The sequence below is a fragment of the Chlorocebus sabaeus genome, chromosome 17, assembly GCF_047675955.1.
Source record: "Chlorocebus sabaeus isolate Y175 chromosome 17, mChlSab1.0.hap1, whole genome shotgun sequence".
In the NCBI taxonomy this organism is placed as follows: domain Eukaryota; kingdom Metazoa; phylum Chordata; class Mammalia; order Primates; family Cercopithecidae; genus Chlorocebus; species Chlorocebus sabaeus.
The window spans coordinates 26,651,791-26,664,749 of record NC_132920.1 but is presented as its reverse complement, the minus strand read 5'-3'; the positions used below and the strand labels follow the sequence as shown (position 1 = coordinate 26,664,749).

General features: G+C 39.3%; 1 non-coding gene across 1 annotated transcript; it reads right to left on the bottom strand.

Annotated features, from left to right (window-relative positions):
* Positions 1 to 2,749: 2,749 nt before the first annotated feature.
* On the bottom strand, positions 2,750 to 2,822 carry TRNAA-AGC (transfer RNA alanine (anticodon AGC)). Its single transcript has one exon. It is a non-coding gene; the product is annotated as a tRNA-Ala (tRNA).
* Positions 2,823 to 12,959: the final 10,137 nt, after the last annotated feature.

The window sequence follows — 12,959 nt, the reverse complement described above, 5'->3', positions numbered from 1 at the left end:
ATTCACCATTTTCAGCCTTTCTGTCATTTCCAGCTAAATAACTCCTTCAAAAAAAGTCTCAAAATAACTAAGTAACTCTTTCAAACTATTTCAATAATAGCACTCTTCTATATGCTGGACTACTCTTAATTTCCTGGTTATAACATGATCTTACTTTTCTTTTAATCTTTGTCTTTGCCTTCTACCTAAATTTTTATTTTGCGTTATAAAGTTGATAGGTCCATTACTGGATGGTGTGGTTCAATTCTCCAATATGTCTGCTGATTTGTTTTCTCTAAGTCTACCAATTACTGAGAGAGGAGTGTTAGTGTCTGCAACTATAATTAGATTTTTCTGTTTTTACCTTGTGTATCCAAATTTGTTTATGAGTTTTGAAGCTCTGTGTTCTCATATACATTTGGGACAGTATCCCCCTGGAAAATTGACAATCATAATTATTTAGCAGCCCTCATTATTCCTGAAACGTTTCTCTGCTTTCAAATCTACTTTGTCTGATTTTATGTATATATACACCACAGCAGTCTTTGATTAATGGTTGCATGAGGTATCTTTTCCCACTCTTTTCTTTCAATCTGCTATATGACTTTGATTCTTATATATAAGTGTATTGCAGGTGGCTTTCTTTAGTGAGCATATTTATTTTTAACACATTCTGATGATCTCTAGTTTTTAATTAATGGATTTAGATTATTTACATGTAATGTTATTACAGATAAGTTTTTAGATAGGTGCATTATTTAATAATTTATTAACCTTTTTTCCCTTTGTTTTAACTCATCTATGTTCCTCTTTCTACCTTGTTTTGGTTTATTTAAGTCTTGTTAGTAAGTGGTCTAGGGTTTACCATATACATATATAACCTTTTACAATATACTTAGAATCAATTTTTCACCGTTCAAATTGAATATAGAAACTTCACTAAGAGTTAGATCCATTACACTTACCCTTTTATCTTATGTATGTAGTACATCTAGATACAATGACAACTGCAACAGAGAAATTTACAATTTTTGTTTTCAATCATCAAACATACCTTAATGATCTCAAGGGAAGAATAACAGTCTGTTAGGTCTATGCAGACATTTTCTATTTCTGCTTTTGTTCCTTCATTGATGATGTTCTAAGTTTCCTTCTGGTATCACTTTTCTTATCTCAAATCTTTGCTAATTCTTTTCCAGCAGTCTTGCTAGGATTGAGAATGTATTTATTTACCTTCCAATGATAATGCATTTATTTGCCTTTATGCCTGGAAGATACTTTTGCTCCACATAGCATTCTGGGTTGATATGTCTTTTTCTTTTGGTACTTACTGAATGTTATGACATTTTTTCTGGCCCCTGTGGTTCCTGATGAGAAATCTACACTCATTCATACGGTATTTTCTCTTTCATTTCCCTTTGGCTGCTTTCAAAATTGTTTTGTATTTTCTTAGTTTTCAGCAGTTTATGGTATGTCTTGCTATGGGTTTCTTTGGGTTTATCGTGCTTGACATTTACTGAACTTTAAAAATCTGGTTTATATCTTTTGACAAATTTGATACATTTTCAGCCATTAATTCTTCAAAGTTTTATCCCACAAAGACCTCTTTGTCCTCTTCTTTCCAATTACAATAATGTGAATATTGGATTTGTTATTTTTAATTTTTCCCTGAGCCTCTGTTCAGGGACAAATAAAATCCTCCTTTCTCTCTATAGTTCAGATTGTGTAGGTATTCTTGTTCCGTTTTTAAGTTCACTGACTTTTTCCTTAGTCTTCTGCATTCTGTTATTGAGATCATCCAATTAAGCTTTTTATTTCCCCTAAGAGTTTTGTTTAATACATTTTTTTAATTCTTCAGTTAAAATTGGTGTTTATATATTCCAAATATTTGCTGAGACTTTCCATTCACTTCACGAATGCTATCCCATAATTCTAGGAGCATTGTTAAAATAACTGCTTAATATATGTGTCAGATGATTTAACACCTGTGTCCTCTCAGTATTGTCAAGGATTCCCTTTGCCATGTGAATTAAGATCTCCCTGTTTTTTCATATGCTGAATATTTTGGGGTTGTAACCTGGACTTCTTTGGATTATGTGATGAGACACTGTGTCCTGTTGAAATCTTAAGGATAATATTGCCATTTTTGTTTTTGCAGGCACACAATAGCCTTGTGTTCAAGTTCCAAGTACCAACCAGCCTTCCCTGTGTTGCTGTTTCAAAGATAACTCTGTTTACAAAGCCTTGACACTACTGTTCAGAGATCTCTGGAGTGTGTGCAGCGCAATGGTCAGTGAGGACTGGGAAGTGTGTCATTGCTCAGTTCAGCTCTCAGGCTCTTTTTTGGTAAGTTGTTTGGGATTAGAGCCACTTTTTCACAGCTGGCAGGTGCTTCCACAAGCTCATGAACAACTTTATGGGTTTGCTTTCTACAGTATCTGTCCAGGCACATTCTAGTTACCTGACACATCCTGGTTTCAGTCCCCTGACCAGAAAGCCGGGGCTGTATGTACCCAAGCGGCACTTTTCACAATTGTCTCACATTCAAGATGCAGGCAGAAACAGGGAGAAAAGAGCAATTGTATATGTCCCTTGGTTTCACAGCTCCTCAAAGAAACAGAAAATTAATTACACGGTAGATCTACACTGTACTGAATACCAGGAGGGAGCCGTCACCAGTCCTGTATTGTTGCTGCTCCTATGTCTTGAACTAAAGCAGTATCCTGCCCTCAGACACTGACTCGGGTTTGGAGACCTAAATAATAAAGCTTGGAGAATGTGGGCATCGATCCCACTACCTCTTGCATGCTAAGCAAGCGCTCTACCACTTGAGCTAATTCCCCCCCACATCAGGGGAGCTTTATTTATCCTTAGTGGGTGGCCTGGAACACAGGTGATTTCAGGGACTTCAGCGCAAAAGCAGGGCTCTACTAAGAGCAGATCTTTTCATTGATCTGGGCAACAGTGCAGTGTCTACTTATTCTCTGCAAAGAAGGAGGAGAAAAGGGAAGAAGGATAAAGTCACAAAGGGAAAACTCGTGCTACTACAATATCAAGTTTAGGGTATTCCAGGACAGAAAAAGGCATGTCCCAGCAAAGGAGGACCTGCCTAGACCTGCCCAGCTAAAGTGTCACTGATTGTTAAAAAATGATTAAATAATTTAAAATAATTAAATGATTTTGTATGAGTGTGTGTGTTGTGTGTGTGGTTATAAAGGTGGGATGGCATTATCACTTGTTCCTTGTAGCTGAGACTGTCGGGGGTTGTGAGATGGTATAGATTTCTGGAAGGCAAAAAGCTCCTGTTGTTTTCATAACTAGGCCCTTTCAGGAATGAGGCCAGTGTGCTGACCACTCCCCTAGGAAACCCCAGAAGAGTGCTTCTTTCACTTACATCTGAGATATGGGTTGCCTCCTTGGTAAGGTGTGTCATGTACACGTTACACGTCCAACTATATGTCAGAACAACAACAACAAAATTACAGAGCAGAGCCATAAAGAATAAGAGACAAGATCATATCAGAGTGTAAGAATATGTAAAATATCAGAGTGTAAGAATCAAAATTGAGCTATGCAGAGAAGGAGTAGACATACGTTGGAGAAAACCGGGCTGTTTATAGGAATTCCTGTGTGAATAAATAAACCTGTTCAATTTAAGTGGAGTGTGTGTGTGTGTGTGTGTGTGTGTGTGTGTGTCAAATACACATTGAGGGAAGCAGTGATTGAAAAGTCTGGTCACTTAGAGATATGTTGGGAGAGTGGGAAAGTTTTATGAAAACTTAAGAGAAATTGAAAAAATCCCAGGCAAAAGGCTTAAATAATTAAAGCAACATGTTAGAGAAAGGTGTTTAGTTTTGAATGTCAGAGCTTGAACTAAGAAAACAGGAATAGATTTAAGGGGAAAGAAGTCACAAAGATATTAAAGTCACAAAGATATTAAAGATATTTACCCTCATTTATTGTGTCAGCTCCTGAGGTGGATAGCAGGAGTCTTTCTGCATCGCCAGTGCCCATCACATTTCATGGCGCAGAATACATCCTCCTTAAACACCGTAGCATGGATGACAACAGAGGTGAGTGAAAAGGAAGAAAATAATTCTGGAGACTTTGTGCAGGAGGGATCTACAGGATTTGTCAAGACGTTGGGTGGGGAGATTTGAGGGAGAGGAGACAAAGACACTTGGAAGGCTTGAGCCTAGTGTTGTAGACACAAAAGAGATTCTGAATTAACATCTGATGAATGAATCCACTCATTTATTTGTGTTCGTTATGTGAGTAAATGTTACATGAATGACCTGGTGTGGAGAAAACAGATGGCGAGACTATGTGCTAAGGTAAAGCAAGAGTTCATGGGTTTTTTATTTTTTATTTTTTTAATTTAGAAAGAAATCTGCTTTTCATATCTGGTTTTCCCATTTAAAGCTATTTGATTTGAGGAAAATTGTTTAACTCCTCTGAGCTTTAGTGTTATCTACAAAATTTGGATAATGATACTGAGGGAAGCTGAAAAGTCATATCAACCAACTTACATAAAGAATAATAAACATTCATTTCCATTTCTAATGTTTGGTGCTGAAAAAGTCCTTGTATGTGGAATATTGTTAGCCTTTAAGGAACCTGCTTTCAAGAGCTGATGAGGGACTTTTTCTTAGTGCATTTCTGTTGTCACTAGCTGTGTTGTTCATTTAATTGGCACCACAAGTCTCTTTGAACATCAAAATAAAATAAAGATTGTGGAGGAATAGAATACAATCACATAGTAAGGTGAGATTTGCACCACAGAATATAGTAAAGGATTTATGCCTTATTCTTTTTGCAGTTTCTTTGAATCATTTTCAGCCTTTATTCTAAGTCTCCCATTATTGTCATCTTTCTCCCAACAAGATTGTTTCTCTCCACCACGGACATTCTGGTCAGGCTCTCTGCTTAAGCATCTTGACCTCCTGAACACTCTGTTTGTACTGATAACCTGATTTATGTTCAAATGATGCTCCTCCATAGCAGGGCTTCCTGCTTTGCCCAAAGAGCATTCAATTTTTCAAGCCATTTAGGGCCCTTTCTTCACCCAGGGTCTATGTGAAACCTTAGAGGGAAGGCTGTCCTTTCCAGGAAGAGAACCCTGCTAGGTTTTAACCTCAATCTGTAAATCCACTGGGGTAACTGGGATTATCTTAGATTAGCAACTGGGGTTAGCTCAGTTATTCCAGAGCTTGCTCTCTGAGAACTGGATGGTGCTGCTACTTCCCATAATGGCTGAATAAAAAGATGTATCTGCAGGCAGGAGAAAGTGCTATGGTCATTGCTGGAAGATTCCTTCTGACCATTGGCTATCTCTCTGACCTGATTGATGTGAGAAGGGTGACAAAAATCGGAGACTTGAAAAACAGGCCAAAAAAAAAAAAAGGACTCAAAGGAATTTTAAAAGAATCATGCACAAATTCTTAACTAGATTCTTTTATCCAAATCCATTTTGTCTGGAAAATAATACCTTAGTATGTATCTGTATTCTTTTCCTTCATAATCTATTTTATTTCATTATAATGTTCACAAGAAGCTGGATGCTATCTACCAAATGAGCAAATCAGCACGACAACAGAACTGCACTAAAATCCGTCATCAGATATTGATACAGTCAAGCCCCTCATGAGTGCCTATGAGACAAATTCAATGTAAGAGGCCAGTTTTCCACAGGGAGAAGGCAACCAAAGCAGTAGCTAATTCTTGCTGAGCAGCTCCTATTGCCCAGATCCACCTCTAGGTGCTGAGATCCAGCCAGAGAATCCCACAGTCCTCATTTTTCATATGAAGAAACCTGTGAGGGATTGACCACCCCAGTCCTCATGTATCATCAGTTTTCCAACGAAGCCAAGTAGCCTTCTGTGCAAAAAGCTCTCCTAACCCCCAGATGCCTTGATGGTAAAAGTACTCTGATGACAGTGTTAGGAAAACATGGGCACAGGTGTTCCGGCAAGATGACTAGAAGAAGGCGAGGCTAAAGTTGTCAGGGTGACAGAGTCCCTGATTGTCCTCCTGAAAGCTGAATGTGCCACCTCATGTGTATATGTGTATGTGTGGATGCATATGTGTATGTCTGTGTGTACACACATGTATACATGTATCTACAAATGCATGTGTGTATGCATGCATGTGTGTACACGTGTATGCACACATGTATCTGTATACATGTATTGTATGCACAGTATGCAGGGGTACATGCATGTGTGGGTCCGTGCATGTGTAGATGTATATGCGCATGTATACATGCATGTACATATGCATCTGCATGTATGTCTAAATGTATGTACACGTGCATGCATATGTGCACTATACATGTGTGTGCATGTATGTGCATGTATCATGCTTGTAGACATGTATCTACACATGCATAATGCTCGTATGTACATGTAAACACATATGTGCATTTTACATGTGTGTGCACATGTGTGCACGTGCATCTACACATATGTGTATGTACACGTGTGTGCACCCATGTGCACGTGCATCTGCGTGTATGCATGTGTGTATACGTGTGTCTGCATATGCATGTCTGCGGGCACACATGCATGTGTGTGTGTGCATGCATGCATGTGTGTCCATGTATGTGTGCACAGAATTTTTGCATGTTTGTGTGTAGGTATTCGTGTATATATAAATGTGCACATGCATGTTTGCATGTATGTGTTTAAACATGTATACATGTGTGCACACAGGTGTGTATACACATGTACGATTGTGTGCATGTGTATGCACATATACATATGCGTACATGTATGCATTGTGGTCATGTGTGCCTACATGTATGTACATATGTATACGTGCATTGTGTGTATGGACGTATGTATGTGCACGTGTGTGTGCATGTGTGTACGTGCATCTAAGCACACACATGTTATTTATGTGTGTGTACATGCATGTATTTGCACACATATTTGTGTGTGTATTTGCATGCATGTGTGTAGGCGTGTGTGTGCACGTGCACATGTATGTATGGACATGTGTATTCCTGCATGCCAGTGTACATGTATGTGTGCACACATGCATGTGTAGGGGTGTGTGTACACTGTATATGTGTATGTATGTATGCATGTATGTATGTACACAAAATCTGTTTGTATGTACACCTAGATCTGTATTAGTCAGGGTTCTCTAGATGGACAGAACTAACAGGATAGATGTGTATATGAAGGGGAGTTCATTAAGAAGTATTGACTCACACAGTCGGAAGTTGAAGTCCCACAATAGGCCGTCTGCAAGCTGAAGAGCAGGGAAGCCAGTCCAAGTGCCAAAACCTCAAAAGCAGGGAAGCCGACAGTGGAGCCTTTAGTCTGTGGCCAAAGGCTCAAGAGCCCCTGACAAACCACTGGTGTAAATCCAAGAGTCCAAAAACTGAAGAACTTGAAGTTCAACGTTTGAGGGCAGGGAGCATCCAGCATGGGAGAAAGATGAAGGCCAGAAGACTCAGCAAGTCTTCTTTTTCCAAACTCTTTTGTATGTATGTATGTATACATACATGTTTTCAATATTTATACACATGGAATCATGTAGGATATTATTAGGTCTGGCTTCTTTTATATCAACTTTTCATTATGTTTTTAAATTCCATCTATGTTGTTGGATGACCACTTGCCTGATATTGTTCATTGCAATACAGACTTCCATGTATGAACATATCACAGTGTGTATAACCATATTGCCATTGATAGCTATTATATTGTATCTATCCTTCAGTTATTACAAATGATGCCACTCTAAACATTCCTGAATGTGTATCCTGGTACACATAAGCATGCATTTTCTATACAAAAATGGGCGGAATTGAAACCATCTTTGCAAAAATTATGACTGTGAGAAAAATCTAACATAGCTGACTATCTTGCTTCTAACTTCACAAACTGTTCTTGTTCATTTCTGGGCATAGGCCAAGCTAACTATGGAGGAATTCATAGTTTAATTTTAAAACAAAGATGATAACAGCTGCTTCCCAAAAGTAACCCCTCCCTGCTAAGGGACTGAAACTACCTTTGTAAAACTAACAAATTAGGCATAAGGTTAAAATTATGGTTCAGGAATAATGTACCTGGAAGTCACAAGATTTGTAGCCTCCTCAGTTGCTCCTATAGATAATATCACTACTGTAAAGCCTAAGATTGGTGTTTGGCGTATTTTTTAGACCCGGTATTTTGAGGGACCAGCTGATGTCACCTGGACAGGTAACCCATTAAAAAACAAACAAGCAAACAAAAAAATACCGCCTGCCTGACCAACATGGGGAACCCCATCTCTACTAAAAATATAAAAATTAGCCAGGCATGGTAGTGTGTGCCTGTAATCCCAGCTACTCAGGAGGCCGAGGCAGGAGAATCGCTTGAACCCAGGAGGTGGAGGTTGCAGTGAGCCGAGATTGCACCATTGTACTCCAGCCTGGGTGACAGAGCGAGACTCTGTCTCAAAAACAAAAACAAAAACAAAAAACAAAACTGGCTCAATGGGTCTCATGAACCCCTGATCCAGGAACTGACTCAGTGCAAGAAGATAGTTCCAACCCCCTATGATTTCATCCCTTACCCAACAAATTAGCATTTCCCAGTCCCTACCCCCTGTCTACCAAACTATCCTTGAAAAACTCTGGCCTCCAAATTCTCAGGGAGGTGGATTTGAGCATTATCTTTCATCCTTCCACTTGGCTGGCCCTGCAATTATTAAACTCTTTCTTTGCTGCAAAACCTGCTGTTCTCACTGCATTGGCTTTTCTGGGCAGCAGACAAGAAGAACCTGTCAAATGATTACAGAATTACTGGTAAGAAAAGTATATTCAACTAGATACTGCCATACTCTTTTCCAAATTTACTGCATTAACTTGCACTCACAGTAGCTGTATATTAGTGTTTTTGTTGCTCCACTTAGTTGAAGTCACTGTAATGTTTCTCATTGTGATTACTATGCAGGTTCTCAAACCATTTCCCTGTTTATTTCATTTTAATCTGTTGATCGTATTTTAATGTATACACTGTATTGTAGCCTCTGAAGTTATCTTAAAAACACAATTTTCTTTCTGTGGTGCCACTGTTTACAACCCTTCAAGCATTCCTAATGTTGTCTTAAAAGTCAAAACTTGTTAGGCTTTAATGTTGGGTCTGTTATGGTTTGGCTGTGTCCCCACCCAAATCTCATCTTGAACTGTAGTTCCCATAACACCCCCATGTCTCAGGAGGGATCCTGTGGGAGGTAATTTAATCATGGGGGTCAGTTAACCTCATGTTGTTCTCATGATAGTGAGTTCTCACTAAATCTGATGGTTTTATAAGGGGCTTTTTCTCCTTTTGCTTGACACTTCTCCTTGCTGCCACCATGTGAAGAAGGGCATGGTTGCTTCCCCTTCTGCCATGATTCTAACTTTCCTGATGCCTCCCTAGCCATCCTGAACTGTGAGTCAATTCAACCTCTTTCCTTTATAAATTACCCAGTCTCAGGTATGTCTTTATTAGCAGCATGAGAATAGACTTACACAGGTCCCATGCTTAACTCTCAAATTTTATATCCCTCTCCTCCTACACTTGAACTCATACTAAACTATTTTTAACTTCCCCCTAAAAATGAAATGTGTATGTCTCAGTTTAATCACAGTCCTGTGAATTAATGACTCCAATCCTCTCTCCCTCTTTTCCCTTAACTTTTGCAAGGATAATTATTACATATTCTTCAGAAAACTATTTATGACATCCATTGTCTATAAAGCTCTCCCCAGCCTGAAGCCTATGTTAGATTTTCTTACTATGAGGTCCATACAACTGTCCATAGCACTTTCCAGGCTGTATTGCAGTGTTTCTACATGGAAATTCCTTCCTGGCATTTCTTGGGAAATTTATAATTTTCCAAATCGTGACAAAAATCAGTCAAGAAAATAGGAAAATGGGGAAAGTGTAATTAAAATTCTGCATAGGCAGAATAATGCCCCCTTCCAAGATATTCATATTTTAATCCTCAGAACCTGTGAATATATTACTTTGCATGAAAACAATGACTTTGCAGATGTCATTAAAGTTAGGAATCTGAGATAGAGTAGCCTGGATTATCCAGGTGAGCCTAATTTAATCACATGAATCCTTAAAAGTAAACAAACTTTCTCTGCTGTTTCAGAGAGCAATTGAATGACAGAGGATTAGAGCAAAGTGACATGAGAAGGAACTGATCTTTCATTGCTTGTTTTGAAGACAAAAGAAGAGGGTTATAAGCCAAGGAATGTAGAAAGCCTAGAAACTGGAAAGAGCAAGGAAACAGATTCTCCAGAAAGGGACACATGCTGCCAACACAGTGAAACCCAGGTTAAACTTCTGACTTACAGAACTTTAAGATAATACATTTATTAATACATTGTTTAATACACTAAGTTGTGGTAATTTGTTTTGGCAACAACAAAAAAACTAACTCACATTCCTCTTAAGGCAGAGGTCCCCAACCCCCAGGGTGCAGACTAGTAACGATATGTGGCCTGCCATAGCAGGTGATGAGTGGCAGGTAACCGAGCATTACTACCTGAGCTACGCCTCCTGTCAGATCAGATTCTCATAGGAACGCAAACCCTATTATGAACTGCTCATGCGAGGGATCTAGGTGGTGTGCTCCTTATGAGAACCTAATGCCTGATGATCTGAGGTGGAACAGTTTCATCCCAAAACCACCTTGCCCCACCAGTCTGTGGAATAGTTGTCTTAAATGAAACCAGTCCCTGGCCCCAAAAAGGTTGGGGACTGCTGTTTTAGGGTATACAGAGTCATATCTGTCTTGAGAACTGCTGCTTCTCTCTTCCAAAGCAATCTGGGGGCATGATTTCCCACACATACGAAGCCCTTTGATGAGAGTCTGCTACTCACAAAATGAATAAATTAAAACTGCCCCAATTGTGTTCATGAATGTGTACCTAGATTTTTGGCTAGCTTGAGGTTGAGGTACTACATGATTGTTCTCTAAAAGAAGAATCACCGGTGTCTTACAAAACAATTCCATTGAACCAGAAGTTATTTCTTGACTGTTTTACCTGCTTTTTATTTTTATTTTCTACTTTTTTCCTTCAGTTGCAAAAGTTTCTCCCATTTGTTTTGAGGGCTCCCGTTATCTTACACACATCAGCAAACAGTTGTTGATTGATAAACTGACGATATGCTTTCTGTTAACTGAAAGATATTGTTCTTCAGCTGCAGAAGAGGAGGGACTATAAGGGGCTATACAAGGTTTTACTTGCTCATCTGAGCTGACAATGAATCTTTTGAAAAACAACCTTCTTGTCTAAATCGAAACCTGAGTCTACATGACTCACTGGGCAGGATTTACAGAAAATGTCATACTAACTAAGATACAGAGCCGATGAGTATAAAAGGTACAGCACAATGAGGCTTACAGGTGTAACTCAAACACTCAGGTGCTGTCACTACCACTGTGGGCAATCTTAGAAAGATTCAGTCTATTCAGGGAATATGCTTTAGGTTCACCTAAACTTTCTTATAGTTTACCTTCCTCAGATTATGTTAGTCCCCTTAAGGCTAGTCCTCCAAGTATATCTGGTTGAGGATGGATTGAATGAAAGGAATCCTAGGAAACAGAAATAGAAAAAGAGAAATCTGAATGTAAATGAAAAATAAAGATATGATAAAACCAAGAGACAGAGACAAAGACAAAAAAAAAAAAAAAGACTCAGAAAGAAAACAGTCTTAAATTTTTTTGCACTTATTTGGCATCTAAGGGCTTAGAAAACTTTGGATCCAGAAAGAAACAGAGAGCATGGTGCCCCTTAGAGCAGCAGTTCCCAACCTTTTTGGCACCAGGGACCAGTTTTGTAGAAGACGAATTTTCCACAGACGGTGGAGGGGGACGGTTTTGGGATAATTCAAGCACATTATATTCATTGTGCTTTTTACTTCTATTATTATTACATTGTAATATCTAATTAAATAATTATAGAACTCACTATAATGTAAGATCAGTGGGAGCCCTGAGCTTGTCTTTGTGCAACTAGACTAGATTCACTGGGCATGATTTACATAAAATGTCTCATTAACTTAGATACAGAGTCTATGAGTATAAAAGGTGCAGCACAGCGAGGCTTAGAGACGTAATTCAAATACTCATCTGGGGGTGATGGGAGACAGTGACAGATCATCAGACATTAGATTCCCATGAGGAGCACGTAATCTAGATGTCTCTCATCTTCAGTTCACGACAAGGTTCGCGGTCCTATGAGAATCTAATGCCGCTGCTGATCTGACAGGAGGTGGACCTCAAGAGGTAAGGCGGGTGATGGGGAGCAGCTGTAAATACAGATGGAAGCTTCACTCGCTTGCCCGTCACTCACCTCCTACTGTATAGCCCAGTTCTGAATAAGCAACTAACTTGTATGTGGCCCAGGGGCTGAGGACCCCTGCTTTAAAGACTTTTTTTCTTTTTTTGAGACAGGGTCTTACTCTGTCACCCAGGCTGAAATGTAGTGGCACAATCTCAGCTCACTGCAGCCTCAACTTGCCAGAGGACTTCAGGGATCCTCCCACCTCAACCTCCTGAGTTGCTGGGACCACAAGTGTGTGCCACTACATTTGACTAATTTTTGTATTTTAGGTGAAGACAGGGTTTCACCACATTGCCTAAGCTGGTCTTGAGTTGGTCTCAAACTCCTGAGCTCAAGCAATCCACCACCTTGGCCTCCCAAAGTGCTGGGATTACGGGTGTGAGCCACCATGCCAGACCTAGAACTAATATTTTAATGAGTACCTATTAAAAGCCGAGTCACTATGATGGTCACTTTGCATTAATTACTACATTTCATTCTTACCCCAGCTCAAGGAGGGAGGTATTGTCTTATGAACTTGTAACAGTCAAGATGGAAAGACAAAGTAGAGCATTGTAAAACAGATAAGCTGGAGAGCTGGACAGAAAACACAAAAAGGCGACCAGGCATTATTCAGGAGAAGGAATAATGGTGAATAGCCAGA